This window comes from Sorghum bicolor, chromosome 10, assembly GCF_000003195.3.
Source record: "Sorghum bicolor cultivar BTx623 chromosome 10, Sorghum_bicolor_NCBIv3, whole genome shotgun sequence".
NCBI classification, from domain to species: Eukaryota; Viridiplantae; Streptophyta; class Magnoliopsida; order Poales; family Poaceae; genus Sorghum; species Sorghum bicolor.
Window position 1 is genome coordinate 20,469,368 of NC_012879.2, and position 22,290 is coordinate 20,491,657.

The following is a 22,290-nucleotide window of genomic DNA, read 5'->3' on the forward strand; positions in this document are numbered from 1 at the left end:
ATCACAAAACCTCTGATATGAAACTTGCTAAGAATGAGAAAGTTAGTGCTCAAGTCAAACTGTTCTGTCTCTCAACCACCTAAGACAAAGGAAAAGCCATAAGCCCCATAAGGGACTAAGGTAATAGGGGTAAGTTTACATAGCTAAATTTTTCATGCAAAGAGAAGAACTTTGTTGTACACATGGTACTCTTGAAATGTGAACATAGTAACAATACCTGATCCACCGAGGCTAAGTTTGATTGTTTGCTCGGGACGAGCAAAGGTTAAGCTTGGGGGATCTTGTTGACGGTGGATATACCATAGAAATCCACATACAAAACACCGTCAACATGCCTCGGTTGCAAGGGGAAATGACATGACATGAACATATTTTATCCATAACTAGTTCCACTTGTACTCTTAGCTTGTTTATGCAGGAACAACAAATTCAAGACATTATTTGACAAAGCCAACATCAGAATCATCAAGAGGAGATCGAGGGGACAACAGGTGACACCCTGGGCCCACAGGGAGGGGGTCGCCCGACCCCTCTTTGGTGGGACCCAGGTGTGCCACCTAGTCCACCGACATAAGGGACCCCTGTGGACACTGCTGGTGGGCCCAGAGGCCCAGAAGTGGGGTCGCCCGACCCCACATCAAAGGCAGTTCCAGGGTCGGTGGCCTCCCACCGACCTTCCCCACATGTCCCACATGTTGATTTGCCCCTGCCGTTGATCAAATGGCGGTTGTGAGGTCGGTTTGATCCAAGGGTGGAGAGAAGATGTCACGCGGATCGATGACGTGGCGATGGAGTAACCCCTACTCCATCTCCCTCTATAAAAGGCAGCCTCCACCCTTCATTTCAAGTGTGCAATTCCAAGGCCAAGTGCATTACAAGTTCCAAGCATACAAGTAGAGTAGTAGTTAGTCTAGAGTGGGAGTTAGAGTCGAGTCGAGCGAAGCTCGGGGTCTCCGGAGTCGTCTTCTGGAGAGTCTGGTATAGCTCTTGTACCTTTCTACTTTTGTAAGACTTTCCTTTTATTAATATATTATTCTTACTTTACTTTACTGAGTTCTTACTTAGTGCAAGTCTTTTAGTCTTGTTGTGCATTTACTTTAGTAATATAGTTGTCTTAGTGAAGTTAGTGACCTGTAACCACTCCTGTGTGTGCATCATCGTCCTATCTTGTATAGGAGCTCTAGCTAGCTGCAACTAGTTAGAGTTGTAGGATTAAGTGTGAGCGTGGTGCTCATACTTAAGATTACCTTTGATTACCGCTGGCTTGAACGGAAAGTAGGAGCGCACTCCATAGTAGGTGACAGATCGTGGGCGGCATTAGGTTCTCCTCACGTACAGGCTAGTTCTTAAAAGGTAAGGCGTCCATAAGCCCAATAGTCGCTTTCGGTAAGGGGTTAGGTGAAAAACCTTCTAAGCGTCTTACCAGCTCGGCTATCCCTCGCACACAGTTAGTAAGGCTCTAGCGTAGTTAAGGCAATTATCTATTAAAGTAAGTCACAGAAGTCAAGTTAGATACATAGGAGTCCTTTACTCACTCGTTGTCCTCCCACCTAGCTAACTCTACCATTTACCTTTAGCATAGGACCTTGGATTCACCACTACCCTTCCTATTCGTTATTTACCACCCTTATTCACTAGTTGATACTAGACAACTCAAGGAATCTCATTCCCCTTTTTGTTAAACACACTTAGCCGCTTTCCCTTGGGAAAATATAAATTACGATACCTTGGAATACTCCTTGGTGAAGTGCTACAGTGGTACATTCTGTGCGCTTGTGGAATTATCCAATAGTAAATAGAGTTACCCTACCAGGGCACTTCTGGCGCCGTCGCCGATATCCGGTGGTTGCGTTAAGAAGTGTCAACACCTGGACGACCCGTGCCAGTGGCCTTATGACCACGACTTTGGAAAAAACTCAGATCCAATCTGAAACAGCAAAGGCGTGGTCCCGATCACACCAACCGCGACCACCGTGGCCCCGATGACCCAACCTCCGCTTCCTCGTTACAAGGGGAAACAAGTTGACCATTCGGACCTTCTCGAGGCCATCAATCGTGCCAACCACTAGCTTCTTGAAGCCTCCAATCTGGAGGATTCGATTTCGTGCAAGGCCGGTCAAACATCGGTACCGAATTTTTTCGACTCCCATCGACCAACTCATGCCACCACGCACGAACGGCTGGGGACGTCCTTGATGGTAACAGTGACCCCCAAGGGACGAACCGTCAAGCCCAAGACAACCTCTCTAGATGGGAATCTTCCCCATGGTCTGAGTAACGCGGCCGACCAGGTTTCACGACATACTCGGTCCCTATTTAGGAAGATGGGCTTGTCATCACGACAAACCGAACGGCCAGCCCGCCACTTCGTCAATATGGTCTCCATTCGTACTCTGCCGGAGGACAAGACAACCAGCACAAATTCAAGCACAGGCTCTGTCCCTACCGAGGTTTTACGCCCCGAGGACGAAGATTATGACTTGGATCTCCCGCCTTACCCCCTAGGTTTTTCCCTCTTTCCGGTCTTTCCACCTCGACGAGGAGATCTGGTCTTCAATGTCAGCAACGACGAACCAAAAAAAAAAGAGAAAAAAAAAAAAAAAAAAAAAAAAAAAAAAAAAAAAAAAAAAAAAAAGGACAGAGGGTTCTTTTTGGTCGTCGATGGTGAAACCGACGAACAAAGACAGCAGCACGAACAGCGCAACGCTGATCATGCTCAGCGACGAGCAGATGAGGAACAGTGCTAGCTAATCCCAAACAACCTTGATGACGCCTTCGACATGGTTGGAAACCAGCAAGTATTCAAGACACCAGGCGCCAATGTAGCTGTCGCCATGGCAAACCTCGATCGACTCCCAGATACTCCAGAATATCAGGGCATTCGGTCCAACATACGGGCACACCTAATTGCCACAATGGGACAGACCGCAACTCTACTCAAAAGGGTCCAGGCCATCTCCTACACGGAGGCCACCTCCGACCAGACCCACCGCAGCCGGGCCTCACCACGACCCGGTGGGCATCGTCGTAGCCGTTTGCCCATCAACGATCGCAGGAAGGAAACTCATCATGACAACCATGGTCGGGATGCCAACCACTATCACGAGCAAAGACGCGGATGCGATCAAGAGGTGAACCAAAACCGTGATCTACAGCAAACCCTCTCTCATAAGGATGCCCGCGAATGTATCAACAGGCACATTATTGAAAGAGCGGTACACGAAAATGTGCGACGCATCGAGTACGATGTAGCTCACGTCCCCCCGGCCTAAAACAGTTCTCTTCACATCTTCAGCAAGTCATATGGCTACGCAATTTCAAGCTGGAGAAGCTTAAAAAGTACGACGGCAAGGAAAACCCCAAAAAATAGATCACCCTATATGAGATCGCAGTCCGATTAGCAGCAGGGGACGAGCACGTCATGGCGAATTACTTCCCAGTCGTCCTTGACCAAGCTGGTCACCAATGGCTCCTCGGTTTACCAGAAGACTCATTTGATTCATGGGAGGAATTGTGCCAGGTATTCATCGACAACTTTATCGCCACCTACGAGCAGCCTGGAAACAAATACGACCTTGAGAGGATAAGGGACCGAAAGAATGAGCCCCTGCGCGACTACATCCGATGCATCTTGGATATGCGCCTCAAGATTCCAAAGATTTTCCACGACGAGGCCAATATCGGCTTTCATCAAAGGTCTACGTTTCCACGAAGCTTTAAGAAGCAAGCTACTACGCAAGAGGCTGACCACAGTCGCCGAACTTCTCGCCACAGCCAAGAATTACGCCGACGCCGACGACGCAGAAAAGCTCATCCGAGAAGACATTCGAGGAGCCGAGCGCCTTCCTCGACGAGACGACAGCCGTGGACGCTTCAACAACCGCAACCCTCATCGTAGCGATAATTGCGACCACCAAGAAGGATGGGATAGGCATCGCAACAACCGTGATGACTTCAGAAGCAAACGACCTCGCGACAACGATCACGAGGTAAACACTGTCAAGCGTTCCAACGGGCGACGAGATTATCAGGAAGACTATAACATGACGTTGAAAGGACCGTGCCAACTCCATCCCAAGTCCAATCACACGATGGAAGAATGTTGTGTACTCAAAAGCATCTACACACAGCGGGCTGCTCAGGGAGATGCCACCAAAACAACTGGGAAACATGACAGACGTAGCCAAGAAGATGAAGACGACGACCAGGACAGGGACCCACAGCATCAATACATTAACCCAACTGATGTAGTTCACTTCATTTTTGGAGGGAAGGTCTTAATCGAATCGAAACAGGAAAGGAAACTCCTCAAAAGGGCTTGCCTAAATGTGGATAGCTCCGACGGTTCGATCTTAGATCCCAAGTTCCCCCCTGGTCACACTGAGAGATCTCTTTCAGCAGACAAGACCAATGGGCTGCCATCCTAGAACCAGGACAATTTCCATTGATCCTGGACCCATGCATCAACGTCAAATTTGAGCGGGTACTCATGGACGGTGGCAATTCCATTGACATCTTGTTTCGCAACAGCTTACCAGCTCTCAAACTAACACCGGCACATCTAAAACCATATGAAGCACAGTTCTGGGGTGTTCTACCAGGCCAAAGTTCAGTACCACTTGGTCAAATAACGCTCCCCGTCTAGTTTGGAACACCAGACCACTTTCATACAGAATTTGTGAACTTTGTGGTCACCGACTTCGACAGAACCTAACATGCCATTCTGGGCTGTCCCTCCCTAACCAAGTTCATGGCAGTTCCACACTATTCATACTTGGTCCTCAAGATGCCAACCGAGAAGGGCGTCCTAACCATCAGAGGCAATGTCTACACGGCATACACATGCGAGGAGGAAAGTTTCAAGGTCACCAAAGCAATCGACCTCTCAATTTGGATGGCTAAAACGGTGACCCAAGCAGCACAAATCCAACCCAACCAGCTCGAATTACCTGAGCAGCAGACCCCAAGAAAGAGCGTCGAGTCCAAGGAACACAAGGAGGTCTAGCTGGTTGATGGTCAACCAGAGAAAACGGCTCTTATCAGAGCACATCTGGACCCCAAATAGGAAGACGCGCTCGTCGGGTTTCTAAGGGACAATGTAAGCGTTTTCGCATGGAAACCCGCAGACATGCCCGATGTCCCACGAAGCCTGATCGAGCACTCTTTAAACGTCTCGAAGACCGCAAGGCCAATCAAGTAGAAGCTGCAATGGTTCGCTCGAGACAAAAAAGAGGCTATTAGGACAGAAATTACACGACTTTTAGCAGCCGGGTTTATTAAAGAAGTGTATAACCCTGATTGGCTTGCCAATCCGGTACTTGTACGAAAAAAGAATAATGAATGGAGAATGTGCGTTGATTACATAGATCTCAATAAACACTGTCCTAAAGATCCTTTCGGTCTCCCCTGCATAGACGAGGTGGTCGATTCAACGGCTGGATGTGAATTACTCCCTTTCCTTGACTGTTACTCTGGTTATTACCAGATCTCATTCAAAGAAGACGACCAGATTAACACCTCTTTCATCACTCCTTTTGGCGCATATTGCTATACCACCATGTCCTTCAGACTAAAAACGCTAGAGCCACCTATCAACGTTCTATCCAACAGTGCCTCCACGACGAGATACGTGATGACCTTGTCGAGGCCTACGTTGATGACGTTGTCGTCAAAACTAGAGACGCTAGCACTCTGATCGACAACTTAGATCGCACCTTCAAAGCACTAAACATATATAAATGGAAGCATAACCCCAAAAAGTGCATCTTCGGGGTCCCCTCCAGCATACTACTCGGTAACGTTGTCAGTCGCGACGGCATACGACCGAACCCCTCAAAGGTCAAGGCGGTGCTCGATATGCGACCACCCAAAAATGTAAAAGACGTTCAAAAGCTCACGGGATGCATGGCCGCTCTTAGCCGGTTCATCTCTAGGCTGGGAGAGAAAGGGCTCCCTTTCTTCAAACTACTTAAAGCATCAGAAAAATTCTCCTGGACAGAAGAAGCTGACACCGCATTCGCGCAGCTCAAAACCTTCCTCACTTCACCACCCGTTATCACCACGCCTCAAACTAATGAGGACCTGCTCCTCTATATAGCAGCAACCGATCGGGTCATCTCTACGGTGCTCGTAATGGAGAGGGACGAACCAGACCACATCTACAAAGTCCAGCGACCAGTGCACTTCATAAGCGAAGTCTTAAATGAATCCAAGACCAGATACCCCCAGATACAAAAATTAATCTATGACATCCTAACCACTTCAAGGAAGTTGAAACATTACTTCGACGGCCATCGCATCATAGTAACTACAAGCTTTCCGATAGGGGATATCTTGTGCAACAAGGGTGCAAATGGTAGAATTATAAAATGGGCTATGGAATTATGCCCCTTTTTGCTAGATTTCCAGAGTCGTACAACCGTCAAGTCTCAAGCCCTGGTCGACTTCATCACAGAATGGACAAATCTCAACGCACCGCCAGCTCCAAATATCTCCGATCACTGGTTAATGTTCTTCGACGGTTCCCTAAACATCAACGGCGCTGGTGCTGGGATCCTCTTTGTTTCACCAAACAAGGACAAACTTTGCTATGTCCTTAGGATCCTCTTCCCGGCATCCAACAACGTCGCCGAGTACAAAGCATGCTTGCACGGCATCCGATTGGCCGTCGAACTGGGAGTCAAGCGCCTTTACATCGACGACGACTCTGCCCTGGTCATTAACCAGCTAAATAAGGAGTGGCACACGACTCATGAGAAAATGGAACTATACTGCAAGGAGATCCGCAGATGGGAAGCGAATTTTTATGGAATAGAGTACATACATGTGGTCCGGGACAAGAATCAAGCAGCAGATGCGCTGTCAAAGATAGGATCATCCGGGCCCAGATTCCGCAAGGTGTTTTTGTCCAAGACATTGACACACCGAGCATCGGAACGGACCTAGTCGACAAGCCACACAACGAGACACTGCTCGTCCAGGACGCCACCCCGACAACTAGCGGCAACAACTGGCGCGCGCCTTTCGTTAAGTACCTCTCGGACGGTTCAGGATTTCAAGACAAGATAGAGAATGAATGTCTCATCCAATGATCCAAAAACTATATAATGGTCGACGGTCGACTTATGCGAAAAAACGCAAACTCAGAAGTCTTGTTGAAATGCATAACCCAAGACGATGCCATCAAGCTGCTAGATGACATACACGCTGGATCCTGTGGCAACCATGCCGCTTCTAGAACGCTGGTCAGAAAAGCCTTCCGAGCAGGTTTTTACTGGCCAGCCGCAGTGGCTAACGCTGAGAAGCTGGTCCGGTGTTGTGAGGGGTGTCAGTTCTTCGCTAAAAGGACTCACGTACCCGCTCACGAGATCCAGACGATTCCGTCATCTTGGCCATTCGCCTGCTGGGGCCTTGACATGATTGAGCCATTCAAAACTGCTCCCGACAATTTCAAATTCGTATTCGTGCTGATCGACAAGTTCTCCAAGTGGATCGAGTACATGCCACTGGTCAAAGCAACTTCAGAGAAGGCTGTAGAATTCCTCAATCAAATCATACATAGATTTGGAGTTCCTAACAGCATAATCACTGATCTGGGCACTCAATTCACCGGCATACATTCTGGGACTTCTGTGATGACAGAGGCATAGTCATAAAGTACGTGTCGATAGCCCACCCCCGTGCCAATGGACAAGTGGAGCGAGCTAAGGGGATGATTATAGATGTATTAAAAAAGAGGTTGTACATGGAAAATGACAAAGCACTGGGGCGATGAATGAAAGAATTACCAGCCGTGGTCTGGGGTCTCCGAACATAGCCCAGTTGGAATACGGACGTATCTGCCTATTTCATGGTCTACGGGGCTGAGGCGGTGCTCTCCTCCGACATAGCTTACAGATCTCCAAGAGTCGAGCACTTCGACCAGTCTTCAGCAGACCACGCCAGAGAACTTGAAATCAATTGCACAGAAGAGAAACGGTTGGTTTCCTGCCTTCGAACAACAAAGTACCTCCAAGCCATGCAACGATACTACAACAAGAACGTTAAGGATCGTTCCTTTGTGGTGGGTGATCTGGTACTCAAACGGAAAACAAGCCAGGAAGGAATGCATAAGCTATCTACGCCCTGGGAGGGACCTTTTGTGGTCGCTGAAGTCACGCGTCCTACCTCTTATAGGCTGGCTTACCTAGACGGAACAAGCCTGCCTAACTCTTGGCACATAGAAAAATTACGGCGTTTCTACCCCTAAGTTTCTGTACATCTTACTTGTATCTTTTCCCTGATGAATAATAATAAATTTTTTTTGCCATATATTTGTACACATGCAGAGAACTCGAGAAGTACAACACCGTCTGTCCTCAACAAGTCACACAACAAAATCAATCAAGGGTACCCGACATATTCAGTGATACATCACACAGACAACTTATTTACAGCGCTCAAAACCATGGTTCTTAAATTCAGACTTTATTACAAACTTTATAAACAAAGTTTACAGTAAACACCCCTCTGGGCAGTTTCTAGTCTATCTCTACAGACTACACGAAGAGCCTACTGCTCGGGTTGCTCGCCTGCATGGGCCTCTGGTGCCGTCGAAGGGGTCATGGCCACCGGTGCCTGGCTGGTCGAGACCACAGGCGTCGACCGCCCATCTCCTGCAATTGACGCCCCCGACAACTCCCTGGCCGACCTATCTGACCCTGGCTGATCAGGGGGAGAAGACGTCCTGCAGAGGTTGATGTCGCCGATCACCGTCGACGACAAGCCTAGCAGGCTGACGCGAAGGTCATCTGCCTCCTTCGGACCAACCCCCTTTGTGTATCCCCTTTCCAGCCGGGACAGATCGACCAGGGGGTAGTGAGCACGCACCATGCTGAGGACATGGGCTCCGGCGAACTCCCCAGCGTCCTTCACGAACTGTTGGAGCCAGCCCCACGCTTGCTGCGCCTTTTCGACCGGGGTCCGCATTGGTGCGCAGGGCTTGTCCTCAGGGAGTTCTGGGCTGATCAGGTCCAGTACCGGGGCGACTCCCTTCTAGATCTTTATACAGTTCACTTTCCACGAGTCTCGGTCTTTGACTAGGTCCTCGACATGCTTCTTAGCATTGGCCTTGAGCACTACGACAAGTTCCAACAAAAAAGGGGAAAGACAGTCAACAACATAGTATGCCAATAAATAATTCGTGGTCGGTGAAGTCAAAGCGGATCTTACGAGTGTTGGGTATTCTTAACATCATTACCAAAAGTAGACTTAGTTTTCTAATTCTGATAACGGTGCCAAAAATGCCAAACTTACCTCTCATACCACTTAAGCCAAGTTGTCATCCCCAGCATGATATGAAAGACGCGCTATTGAAATATGCAATTGCTCATCTAAATAAATAATGAATGGGATCTGCAAGCGCACAGATTAATACCGATGTAGCATTTTAACCGAGAAGTATTCCAGGTATCGTTATTTATATTTTTACCACTGGGAAGGGATTGGCAATCATCAATATTGATTATAGAATGGAATATGAGATTGAGTATCTATCATTGCATGTATAATTGAGAACATTTATCTAACTCTTTCATACAGAGATAAGTGTCACATAAAGGATATAAAGTAATGAATAGTGACAAAGATAAATAATCTGATCAGCATAACTTAGCCACATAATAAATATGATAAGCACCTCAATTAGATATTCTAGCAAGTCATTAGCATGAGATTAGGACGAACTACAAGAATATTTCCTAAGTTATTCTCAACTATATAGTCTAGCATATCATAGTTAGTGCAAGCATACTTAGCAATCATTGCGAGAAAAGACTACGCCCATACATAGTGATATTAGCAAGGAAAATGAGAAACCTCGTAATCACTCCCCTGTAATAATGTTGCTCTGCCAGCCCAATACATGAGAGGGGGACTATATAAGAATCAATGAAGCTGTCACTATCACGAACTACCCCGCGATCTGGCATATTGGGTACAATCGCAGATAAATACGGTATAAGCACCGTGCCTACACAATATCTATCATTTACCCATGGATCCGATGGATAAACGTTATACGATCCTAAACATGTATATAAATCCAATCTAACTAAGCCAAGTATATAACTATGATAGACTAAGAACAATATAATCTTGAATATAAACGAGTAGAGCAAAGTCATAAGCAATATATTGAAGTAGAACAAAGTCATATTCATAATATTGATGAACAAAGATGAACAATTAGAGAATTACGAAGAATCCTCCTGACAGATCCGGAAACCAATCGGAGATTGACTCCTTCTAGTTCTAATCCTATGTAGCTATGCTAATCTAGATGTCTAATTGATGTGGTGGCTCTAGGCTTGATCAGAGGCTTCTTCTCCCTTTGGATCAAACCGACATTGATTGAACGGTTATCCTTGATCCTTTAGGTCGGTGGAGCTAGATCCCGAAAGAGAGTTCTGATTGGACTCTATAGGGGGGCGGGCGCCCTGGTCTCCTGGGCGGGCGCCCAGGGCCAGGCCCCGTTTCGCATCCGCTTTGTTCCCATGGCTTCTGGAGTCTTCTAGATGTAAGATAATTGCGTGGCATGTTAATATCTCTATGTAATCCCGACGTGTGGGCCTTTCTTCCATATTTCCTGATAACCCCCTGTAGAAATAGATAAACACCAAAACTCGTGGAATTCTGTCAGATAAAACCCTAAGTCTAGATGTTAATTTCATTTGGATCCTTTTCTTTTTTTATTTGATAATTAAATTTGATACTTAAGGACCGTCAACAAACTCGCCCAAGCTTACCTCTTGCTCGTCCCTGAGCAAGGATAATCTCAGCGATGGATCATAAGTTATTGCAATATCATTAAAAATTGACGGTACACATGCTTTTAAATAAGGTCTCATCTCTGAGTTAGAGTAAACTGTCAAGACTTAAAACTTACTTACTTTACCTTTCACCATGAGACTTGTAACCGTCTCTTCTGTCTTGAGTAGTTAAAAGATAGAACGGTCTAGTCAAGTGCCATGTCTCTTATTCTTGATCAGCTATAGCTCTGGAGTTTTTGTAGATTTTCAAATAAAACTCAGAGATTCCTTGTATGACTCTCTCATATCTCTCTTTTGTGGTATTCCTGGATCCTTACCAAGGCAGTGATGGTATATGTCTTCTCTCAAAAAGTATGTGGTATTTGTGGTATAGGGCATAGTGACATTGCCTTCTCTCTCACCCTACTCTAATAAGACTTTTAATATCTGGAGCTCATAGGTGGGAGATAAAGTATACATACTCACAAGACATTTATTGTATAGTCAAACCATGGATCCAAAGAAATAAATTAATAAGTCAAATCAAGATGTGCATGTGTGGCGAATGAATGGTATGTGGTGATGATGGTGATAACAATGGTGAAAGTCTAAATCTTTTGCTCTTTGAGAGGATACATACCTTCCTTGCTTTTTGAAACTTTGTGAGGAGAATGAGATGCTCTATATTTTCTTTTTTCTTTCCTCTCAGGTGGGTATCTTGTACCCCTAATTCTACTATCGGACACTTGTCCATTTTTACCTCTCGTCTCACTTTTTCATTTCTTTCGAGGTTCCGGGCACTTGCCCCTTTTTATTTCCTCGTATCTTTTTTTTAAAAGAGCACTCATCTCTTCAAATATAGCAAGTGGTAGTAACAAGATAACTTGAGCATTTATTTCACAGGGGAAAAACAGAAATATTTTTGGCCATTCTCTCCCGGATTAGGAGTAGAATGTTTTTGGGTGATTCTGGAGATGGAAATGAGTGGATATATGTGGATGGTACTTTCGGAGTAGAAGTAGCATGTGTGAGTGAACGTGCAAGTGAATCTTGATTTAACCACATGACAAGCTCCTAAGGGTCTACACAGCTTGACCACACTCAATGCTCATAAGCAGTAAAAAAGTGAATGTGTGACTCAAAGTCTAGCAAGCATGTATATATGGCTGTGGTAGGAATTTAAACTCTCATCATACAGGAACTCATCATGCAATATTTTAAAGATTTTCAAAGATAAAATTCTCCAGAATTCTAGCATCTCTAGGAATAGATAAATAACAGCTCAACCTTCCCATATCATATCCGTTAACAACTTAGACTTCAGATCAAGTTTTCTTCCCACAAGTTTAGGTTTAGAGCAAGCTTTAAATTATAACAGTTATGTCTAAACTTGAGAGAGAACTTAAATTTGAAAATTAGGCAGAGCAACTATTCATCACATCCATGCTAGAGTTTTATTATTAAGATTCAGTTTAGCATAGCTACTTTATTTATTTATTAAGCACACTAAGCAAAAGATATATATAAGCACAAAATCTTTATTTGGTTTTCCATAGTTATGTATATTTATATTTTAATATAGTATAAGTATATAGATAGATAGAAATACTTAGCGGGATAAATGGGGGTGCTCTCTCCCAAGCTGAATTTTGACGTAATTTCTTCTGATGTAGCTAGCAGGTGGCAGAGGTATATTTGAAAGTCGGCAGTATCCTGACAATGATTAGAATGTCCTCCGTCTGCTAGTCTTCTTGATTCTTAAATTCTGTGAAGCTCAAATAGACAACAAAGCTTTGTGGAACTGATTAAGTGTTAGCATAAATATCTAGCCTTTATCATGTTAAGACTCTTAAATATTACTCTCTATTTTTATATTTTCATTTTATAGAGCAGAAAAAAAATATTTATTTTATTTTTTATGCCACCACAGTGAATGTACTTACATGGGGCTTACTATTTTTTAACATTTTTATTTTCTTTTTAGGATAGTACAAACATGATTAACTAAGCAAACTATTTTAAATAATTGAAAGCGAAAGGATTACTACCAAATTTACCTCTTGGCAAGGCGTTCGGTTTTTTTAAGTCCTCTGAATGGGACTTTCCGCTTTCTCAATTGTCCTGGGATTTGTCGGGTGGCGTAGTCGGTACTTCCAGCGGCGCCTCTTCTTCATGTATGGTTATCTTCTCTCTCCACACCTAACTTGGTGCTACAGTCTCCTCTGGATAATTCTATTTAAACTGAATGTCTTCTGACCTTATCACTTCTCCTTCATAGTCTGCCCATCTGTCCTTGATGATTTCCCTCCTCTGGTTGCGGTTGCGTCGTTTTCTGACCTGCTTAGAGTCTTCAACGATATAGTTAGGGTCAGTAAAATAGCGGTGTACCTTTTCTGAGGGGAAGTGCATATGGACTTCTCCAGTTCCAATGTAGATGATTGCTTTAACGGTGCTGAGGAACGGTCTTCCAAGGATGATGGGTGGATCGTACTCGTCTTCTCCTATGTCAAAAACCTGAAAGTCTATGTAGACAAAATGATCGTCTATTTTGATAGGGACATCAGTTACTGTTCCTTTAACCTCTCGAAATGTCTGATCCGCCATCTAGAGCTGAATGTATGTTGGTTTTAGGGGCATGGTTCCGAACAAGAGCCGATAGGTGACTGTGGCCATTATGTTGACGCCAGATCCTGTGTCGCAAGTCGTCTTGTAGAAGTTGTATCCATTTATGGAGCAATAGATGCTTGGCATTCCTGGGTCGTCCTTCTTAGTCAGAAACGGTGACTTAAGTTGATGATCTTGACCTCCATGAACTGCAGTGACCATCTTAGCTGACTCGGTCCACACTTACTTGTTCTTGTTCCTCCTGTTGGTCCTCTTCCTTGGTTCATGTTGAGATTGCTCTGGGATTTGTGTAGTCTTGTTCTTGAAGGAAAATGTCTCCTTTCTCCCTTTAATGTAGAACTGATCTTGGCAGCACTAGCGTAGATGACAGCTCCCGAGGTGTTTAAGAATGGCCTCCCTAAGATGATGGGTGCCCTCTCATCATTACCGGTCTCTATCACCATGAAGTCTGCTGGGGCGTATAAGGTACCAACTCGGACACAAAGGTTCCTCAATATTCTTTTTGGAAAACTTATCGTCTGATCTGCTAACTGCAAACACATGGTTGTTTCTGATAAAGGATATGTAAAGAATTTTTCATAGAGTACCCTGGGCATAATGTTGACACTAGAGCCAAAGTCGCAGTGTGCTTCTGGGAAGTCCACCATGCCGATGGAGATCAGGATGACGGGGCGTCCTGGATCGCCTCTCTTGACCGGCAGAAGGTCAGTAGTAACTTCAGTGATGGGGTTACTCCAATTACCTACATCAAACATGTCTACAAGATTTGTATATTCTAATCCTTCCGGTTGTGGTGGTATACCGGGGTTAGTATTAGGAACAACAGCAGCTATTTGATTTAACTGAGATTCAATCATTTTATTAAAGCTAATTTGATTCTTGATGGCAGTAGAGAAATTATCCATTCTATTATTTATATTTTCTAACAATTTATCATTAGATGCCAATTTCTTAGATAGGTTATCCATTAGCTTTCGTTGATTAGACACTAACTCTCTCTCAGAGGTGCAAAATTATTATTATTGTTGTAAGAATTGTTACCTTGATAATTACCTGAGTAGTTAGGCCTTTGTTGATTCCAACTTTGATTTTGTTGAGGACGGTTGTAGTAGTAGTTGTTGTTGTTGTTGGTATAGTTCACATCCTCAAGTATCTCAGGGCAGTGATTGCCTGAGTGTCCAGTATCTCCACACTCCTCACAAGTCATGTGAGAGTCGTAGATATGCATAACTTCTTTCTTATCTCCAGCTCTATCATCGAGCTTCTTCATGAGCAGGTCTAGTGAAATGACCTGACTTTCCATGAAGGGGAAAATCCACATAGTCGAAGTGTAAAATGACCATTTAAATCAAATTACCCAATTCCAGTTGATAATCATCATCCATACATCGTACAAAGCATTATGAATAGAGAGTATTACTTTATTACATTGCCACATGGCAGAAACAAAAGAACTAAATTATCAACCGGAACAGCTCGATAGATGCGGAAAGTAGAAACACCATCGACTTGAGCAAAGGCACAAATTCCCTAGTCGCTATAGCCCTCGGAATCATAAGAACCTCTATGCCAAAGTATCAGTACGATTTGTACTGGCCACTCCCACCCTATGCGCTAGCTTTGTGGAATTGGATGCAATTAAGGTAAATACAAGAGGCCTATAATGAGCTCTGGTTTTCCTATGCATAAAGTAGTCAAATTTTCTAATAATAATAAATAAAAGTTCAATTAGTTATCCCATTCCCTTGACCCCACATCTCCATCCATACCAAACCATATCCAACCACCCCATATCCACCTCCATCTCCATGATCAACATATCCCCACTCTCAGGTCGACATGCCAACTCCCACTCGACCTGTCTCAGCGGCCCACAGCCCTCAACCTATGGCTCACGGCCGGTAATATCTCTCGGGGAAGGTAGAACACTCCGCTCTCTAGTCTAGTGAAAGCAGAACACAGGAAAGGTCCATAGACAAAAGAACGACATATGTATCGATCGATCAACCATACACTCTGCAGAGGTTTTACTAATCCACCAGACCTGCCTTCACTGCTGGCCGTCACCAACTAGGCTGATTTCGGGAGCCTGCCGGCCTAGGACAATGCCACTCTACCTCTCAACCCTGGAACACCCCGCCTGGAGTGGCTAAAACTGTGAAGTCATGTCCCCTGTCCCGAATAGGGAGCCATGATCGTCTCGGGAGGGTGTGAGACCAACCCTGCCCGTAACTCCCTAACACATCCTCGCCTAGTAGTAGTGGCATCACCCTACCCGGTGGTTCGGCCGTCTTCCCCCCATGGGAAGCGGGTGGAAAGCAAGGATTCCTATGATCCGGTTACTAGCACTGTCAGTCCTTAAGTTTAACCAAGCTGGAACACCTTCACCAGGCTTTCCATTTAACCTACCACCACAGCACCTCCACCCGAAGCTCCGCCCATCGGAGACTTACACGGGGTTCACCTCTCATATCCCTCTACCTCATAGTTACCCACCACAGGTAATAACCAACAGGAATGTCCAGTTCATTCCACGGCATGACTCGCCCCACAAGCCCGTCGTAGATCCCAGCCTGGTCGACTCAACCCTCACCCTTCACACACCCAAGACACACGCCAAGGTCACCACATATCCTCACCATAACCCCAGATCCAACACGATCACCCGGTTCGACTTCCCAAGCCAAACCATCCCCTTAGGTTCACCATCGGCGTCACATCATCGATATAAAGCCGAAGAATATGTATAAAGTAGAAGATATAAATAAAAGCGCGTGTCTAATCTATCAGCGAGTGAGCAGGGTGATAGGTAACACAAGGCAGGGTACAAGTGTAGTAAATCTACTATGCAACCCTATAGCAGCAGTTATATTCAACAGAAATATAAAGCACTAGCAAGTCTAATATTTGCAATGCGTAATGGGATCTACGAAAATGGGTGGGATGTGGCACCTTCGGAGTAGTCGTCACCTAGCTCCTCCCGATACTCGCGGTCCTCGTCAGACCGATCCTCCTCCAACTCTGAAACGTAGAATATTGGTCGCAGAAGCGACCCCTATAGATGAGCACAAAGAACGAGTGAAAAACGAAAAGATCCAAATGCACTCAAAAGTATACCATCATGTAGATCTCGATTCTATATGAATTTAATCAGTGATTTTTGGAGTTCATATGAATAAGACTTGATTTTCCCACAGTTTATACGTTTTAAAGAGAAAGGAAAAAGATAAACCTTGTCCTAGGCGCGCGGCGGCGTTTGGCGCGGTGGAGCGAGCATAGCGCGGCGGGTCACAGCGCGGCAGTGGCGCTATGGACGGCGGAACATGGTGCGGTGGCGGCGCGCAGTGCTTCGTGCGGCGGTGGGGCGTCGCGGACGGTGGCGCGCGGTGCGTTGGGGTGCGCGGCACCGTGGACACAGGGGTGTGAAAGGAGTGGCGGCTCACCGATGAAGCAGTGCACGACGATGGTCGACGGCGACGGCTCGGGGAATCTCAGCGGACAGCGAGGGTGGCTCGACGGTCGGCGAGGGCGGCTCCGGCGTGCTGCTTGGTGCGGTAGGGGGCGAGTGGGGTGAGGCGAGTGTCGGGGGGGCGCGTGCGGCGTCATGGCGAAGTAGGGCGCGGCCTCGGGCCTGGGGGCCGTCTCATAGAGGGGTGAGGGGGGAGCTCGGTCGTGGGGAGGGCGAGGCGCGCGGGGGAGCGACATGTGCGGGCACTGCGTCGCGGTTTGGCGCAGTCGCGGGCACGCGGGGTTGGCGGGCGCGTCGCGTGGAGGACGGGGTCACGGGGCGGAGTAGGGCTTCAGGCGGTGCAGCGCAGAGAGCGGGGCGCGGCGGTGATTGGGTCGTGCGGGACTCGGTCCGCGGCGGCGCGTGCGGAGAGCGGCTCGCGCGGAGGACGGTCCGCGTCGCGGCTGCTGAGCGCGTCGTGCGCGCGGGAGGGTGAGGTCACGGGCGGAGCAGCGGACGCTGGGCATGGGCGCGAGCGATGGAGCTCGGTCGCGGGCGGAGCGGCGCGTCGCGGGTGGTGGGGGCCGTAGGGAGCGGGGCCTTCTTCCCCTTTTCTTTTTCCTTTTTCTCTTTCATTATTCCTTTCCTATTTTACTTTCCTTTGTTCTCTACTTTGTCTTTTCCAATTTACTTTCTTTTACCTAATTAGAGTTTAGGTAGGTTGCTAATAATTAGGGTTATGTTAGCCACATATCATTTAGTAGTTAAATTAGATTAGTCGATTAGTTGCTACTTATTCAATCAGATAAGAAGTGAAGCATAAATACAAAAATCCAAATAAAACCCAAATCACCATATATAATTTATGATGCAAATAAAATAAATATGCTTTGTAAGGATTAACTAGGGTGAACAATGTGAGGTGTGAACATTATAATAAAGCAATAATAAAGGATGACGTGTCTGATAGGTTGGTTTGCTACATGGCACTCATCATTACATGGGATATCTTGAAAAAAATAAAAATAAAAATTGTGGTTGTAGTTTTTGTGCCGGGTAATTTTTAGGGTTGTTACAGTCCTACCCCATTATCAGGATCTCGTCCTCGAGATTAAAGAGTGACTTACCCGTCAAAGAGGTACGGATATTGTAGGCGAAGGTCAGACTCTTGCTCCCACATTGCCTCACGTTCGGTGTGATTGCTCCATTGGACTTTGCACAAGGGAATGGTCTTGCTTCGGGTTTCTTTAGTGTCATGGCCCAAGATCTTGATGGGATGCTCCTTGTATTCCAGTGTGTCCTGGATATCAAGCACATCAATAGGTACTTCCTCGTCTTCGGGTAGCCTCAAACACTTACGAAGTTGCGACACATGGAACACGGGATGTACCCCAGTCAACTCTAGAGGTAGCTCTAGCTTGTAAGCAAGCTTCCCAACATTCTTGCAGATTCTGTAAGGGCCAACATATCTCGGTGCAAGCTTTCCCTTCACATGAAATCTGACAGAGCCACGGAGTGGGGACACCTTGAGATAGACATAGCCCCCGACGGTGAATTCGAGGTCTCTACGTCTCTTGTCAGCATAGCTCTTATAACGGCTCTGAGCGATCTTTAGATTTTCTTTCACCTGAGCAACTCCTTCTTCAGCTTCTTTGATCTTGGCGGGGCCAAAGATTGCCCTCTCACCGGGGTGGTCCCACATCAGTGGGGTTCTGCACTTTCGGCCATATAGAGCTTCAATAGGAGACATCTTGATGCTCGCTTGGTAGCTATTGTTGTACGAGAACTCAGCATAAGGTAAGCACTTCTCCCAATCTGTCCCATATTTCAGAACACTAGCACGGAGCATGTCTTCATGAATCTGATTCACTCTCTCTGTCTGTCCATCAGTTTGCGGGTGGTATGCTGTGCTGTAATCTAGCTTGGTTCGAATGGACTCATGAAGTGATTGCCAGAATCGAGACATGAATATGGGCCCTCGATCAGATATGATGTTTGTCGGGGCACCATGAAGTCTGAGAATATGCTTCACATAGAGATCAACTAGTTGTTCAGCTCGAATTTTTGACCTACAAGGTACAAAGTGTGCTACCTTGGTTAATCGATCAACTACCACCCATATAGAGTCATGGCCTCCTTGGGATCGAGGAAGTCCCACTATGAAATCCATGGATATGCTTCCCCACTTCCATTCAGGAACATCAATTGGTTTGAGCAATCCTACGGGTCTTTGGTGCTCAGCTTTAACTCTATTGCAGATGTCACATTCAGCCACGTGTCTTGCAATATCTTCCTTCATATTCTTCCACCAAAAATGCTTCTTCACATCCTTGTACATCTTTGAGCCTCCGGGGTGAAGGCAATATTTGGAGTCATGAGCCTCTGATAAAATCTCCTTTCGCAGGGCAGAGTTGTCAGGTACACAAATTCTATTCTTGAACCAGACAACTCCTTTCTCATCTTCTCTGAACTCGGGGCTATAGCCTAGCTTCATCAGTCCTCGGATGTACTCTATCTCCTCACAGTCCTTCTGGGCTTCATGGATTCGATCAGTGAGTTCGTACTCAACTCGGAGCTCATGCAACAAGCCATGTGGTAGTATCTCAAGCTAGGAATCATAGATTTCTTGCCTCATCTCTGGTGGCATAGACTCAGTGATCAGAGTGTGGCAATAGCTTTTGCGGCTGAGAGCATCAGCGACCACATTAGCCTTCCCCGGATGATAGTGTATCTCTAGGTCATAGTCCTTCATTAGCTCCAGCCATCGGCGCTGCCTCATGTTTAAGTCTTCCTGGGTGAAGAAGTACTTCAGACTCTTGTGATCAGTGTAGATATCACATTTGTTGCCAATGAGGTAGTGCATCCAGATCTTGAGAGCGTGTACAACAGCAGCTACCTTGAGATCGTGAGTAGGATATCGCTGTTCATGCTCCTTCAGCTGTCGGGAAGCATAAGCAATGACTCTCCCATTCTGCATCAATACACATCCAAGTCCTTGGCGAGAGGCATCACAATAGACGACAAAATCTTTGGTGATATCAGGCAATGCTAGGACAGGTGTGGTAGTGAGCTTCTCCTTCAAGGTTTGGAAACTATTCTCGCACTCGGGCATCCATTCAAAATCTTTCGCCTTCTTTGTGAGATTGGTCATCGGGCGAGCGATCTTGGAGAAGTTCTCAATGAATCGGCGATAATATCCTGCCAATCCCAGAAAACTCCTAACTTCTATCACATTGCGAGGCTGGTCCCATTCTTTGACAGCTTCAATCTTTGCGGGGTCCACTGCAACACCATCCGCAGAGAGTACATGACCAAGGAAGGCAACCTCATTGAGCCAAAACTCACACTTGCTGAACTTGGCATAGAGTGATTGTTCGGCTAGCCTTTCCAGAACCAATCTCAGGTGTTGTTCGTGTCCCTCAGCAGTGGCGGAGTAAATCAGAATATCATCAATGAATACCACCACGAACTGGTCTAGCACATCATGAAACACCTTGTTCGTCATATTCATGAAATATGCGGGAGCATTAGTGAGGCCGAAGGATACAACGGTGAACTCAAACTGCCCATAGCAGGTGACAAATGCTGTCTTTGGAATATCTTCCTCCCAAATCCTCATCTGATGATAGCCAAATCGAAGATCGATCTTGGAGAAGTACTTGGCACCGCGTAGCTTATCTAGTAAGTCATCAATCCTTGGCAGGGGGTACTTGTTCTTGATGGTGACAGAATTCAAGTTGCGGTAATCAATGCACATTCTCATTGAGCCATCCTTCTTCTTGACAAATAGGACAGGAGATCCCCATGGTGAGGCACTTGGCCTAATGAATCCCTTCTCTAGCAGCTCATCAATTTGTTTCTTCAGCTCTGCTAGTTCATCAACTGACATGCGATACGGTCACTTTGCAATGGGACCCGTACCCGACATAAGGTCAATCATGAACTCCACATCACGGTCAGGTGGCATACCAGGTAACTCCTCTGAAAACACCTTAGCATAGTCCCTAACCACCGGTACATCATCAACAGTCTTCTCCTTGGGCTGAGATTCCTCCTGAGCCTTGAGGGCGCACAGGAGTGTGACAGATTTTTCCTGACTGGGTCTACACTTGGCTTTTTGTGGGTTGGTGGGGTGGTACACTTGGACACATCTAGGGGAACATGATATCACTCCTTTGTGTTTGGTTAGCCAATCCATGCCTAGGATAACATCTAAGCCATCGGAGGGTAGCAGAGTAAGATCAGCTTCAAAGGTTACTCCCTCAATGCTAAGTTTCACTCCCTTACATATGTGGGTGCTTCTCATCTCTCCTAGGGGTGATGTGGTAATTACGAGTGCTAGGCGTGGAGTAAAAGGTATGTTATGCTCTCGTGCAAATTTGGATGAAATGTATGAACATGTAGCTCCAGTATCAAAAAGAACAGATGATGTAATGCCATTAACCAAGAACGTACCGTACACCACATCTGGTGCAGTCTGGGCCTCTTCAGCTGTGATGTGGTTGAGGCGACCACGAGAAGCAGATCCTCTGTATGGAGTCTTCTGTGCAGCAGAGGCAGTGGCCTTCAGAGGACACTGAGCGACCTTGTGACCAGGCTAGCCACAGTTGAAGCAGGTGAAAGGCGCGCCGCTTGCTGAGGCTGTTGCGGGGGCCTTCCAGTCGCTCGTACTTGGTGCAGCACGTGCAGGAGTAGAGCGATCAGTCTTGTGGCGAGGCTGCTCTGAGCGGTCACGAGAGTAGCGGTCCCTGGAGTGATCTCTGGAGTGGCGGTCATGCGAACGGTCACGGGGGTGACGGTCACGTGAACGGTCGCGGGAGTAGCGATCACATGAAGGGCGGGAGTAATCTGAAGAGTGTGTCCTGCCTCTCCTCCTAGATTCGGAGGCATCATCCCTGGAGTAGCGGGGGTGTCCAGACGACGACCCATCCCTGTGGAACCTGTTCTGATCTCTGCCACGGTGAGAGAACTCAAATATGCGCTTCTCCCTTCTGCTTTCTTCACCGGCTTCAATTTGATCCTTCTCGATCTGTATGCTACGATCGATCAGATCTCGGAGGGTGCGGCTCTTGGCTCCTCCCAATGCAACCTTGATCTTGGTGTTCAGTCCTTTCCTGTAATGGTGGATCTTTTCCCTTTCGGAGGCCACCACAGCAGGGGGTGCATAGCGAAGAAGAGTGGTGAAGCAAGTAGTGTACTCATGTACAGTGTCACCCTTCTGCCGGAGGTTGCGGAACACATCCTCCTTGCTGTCCAGGACTCCCTCTGGAATGTGGTACTCGGTGAAGGCCTCAACAAACTCATCCCAAGTGATATGCTCGGGGTCCTCATGTGCATCAGAGTAGCTATCCCACCAAGAGCGAGCTGCTCTAGTGAGCTGGTGGGATGCGATCCCGATGCACTCCTCGTCGGTGCAGGTAGTGAGGTCCA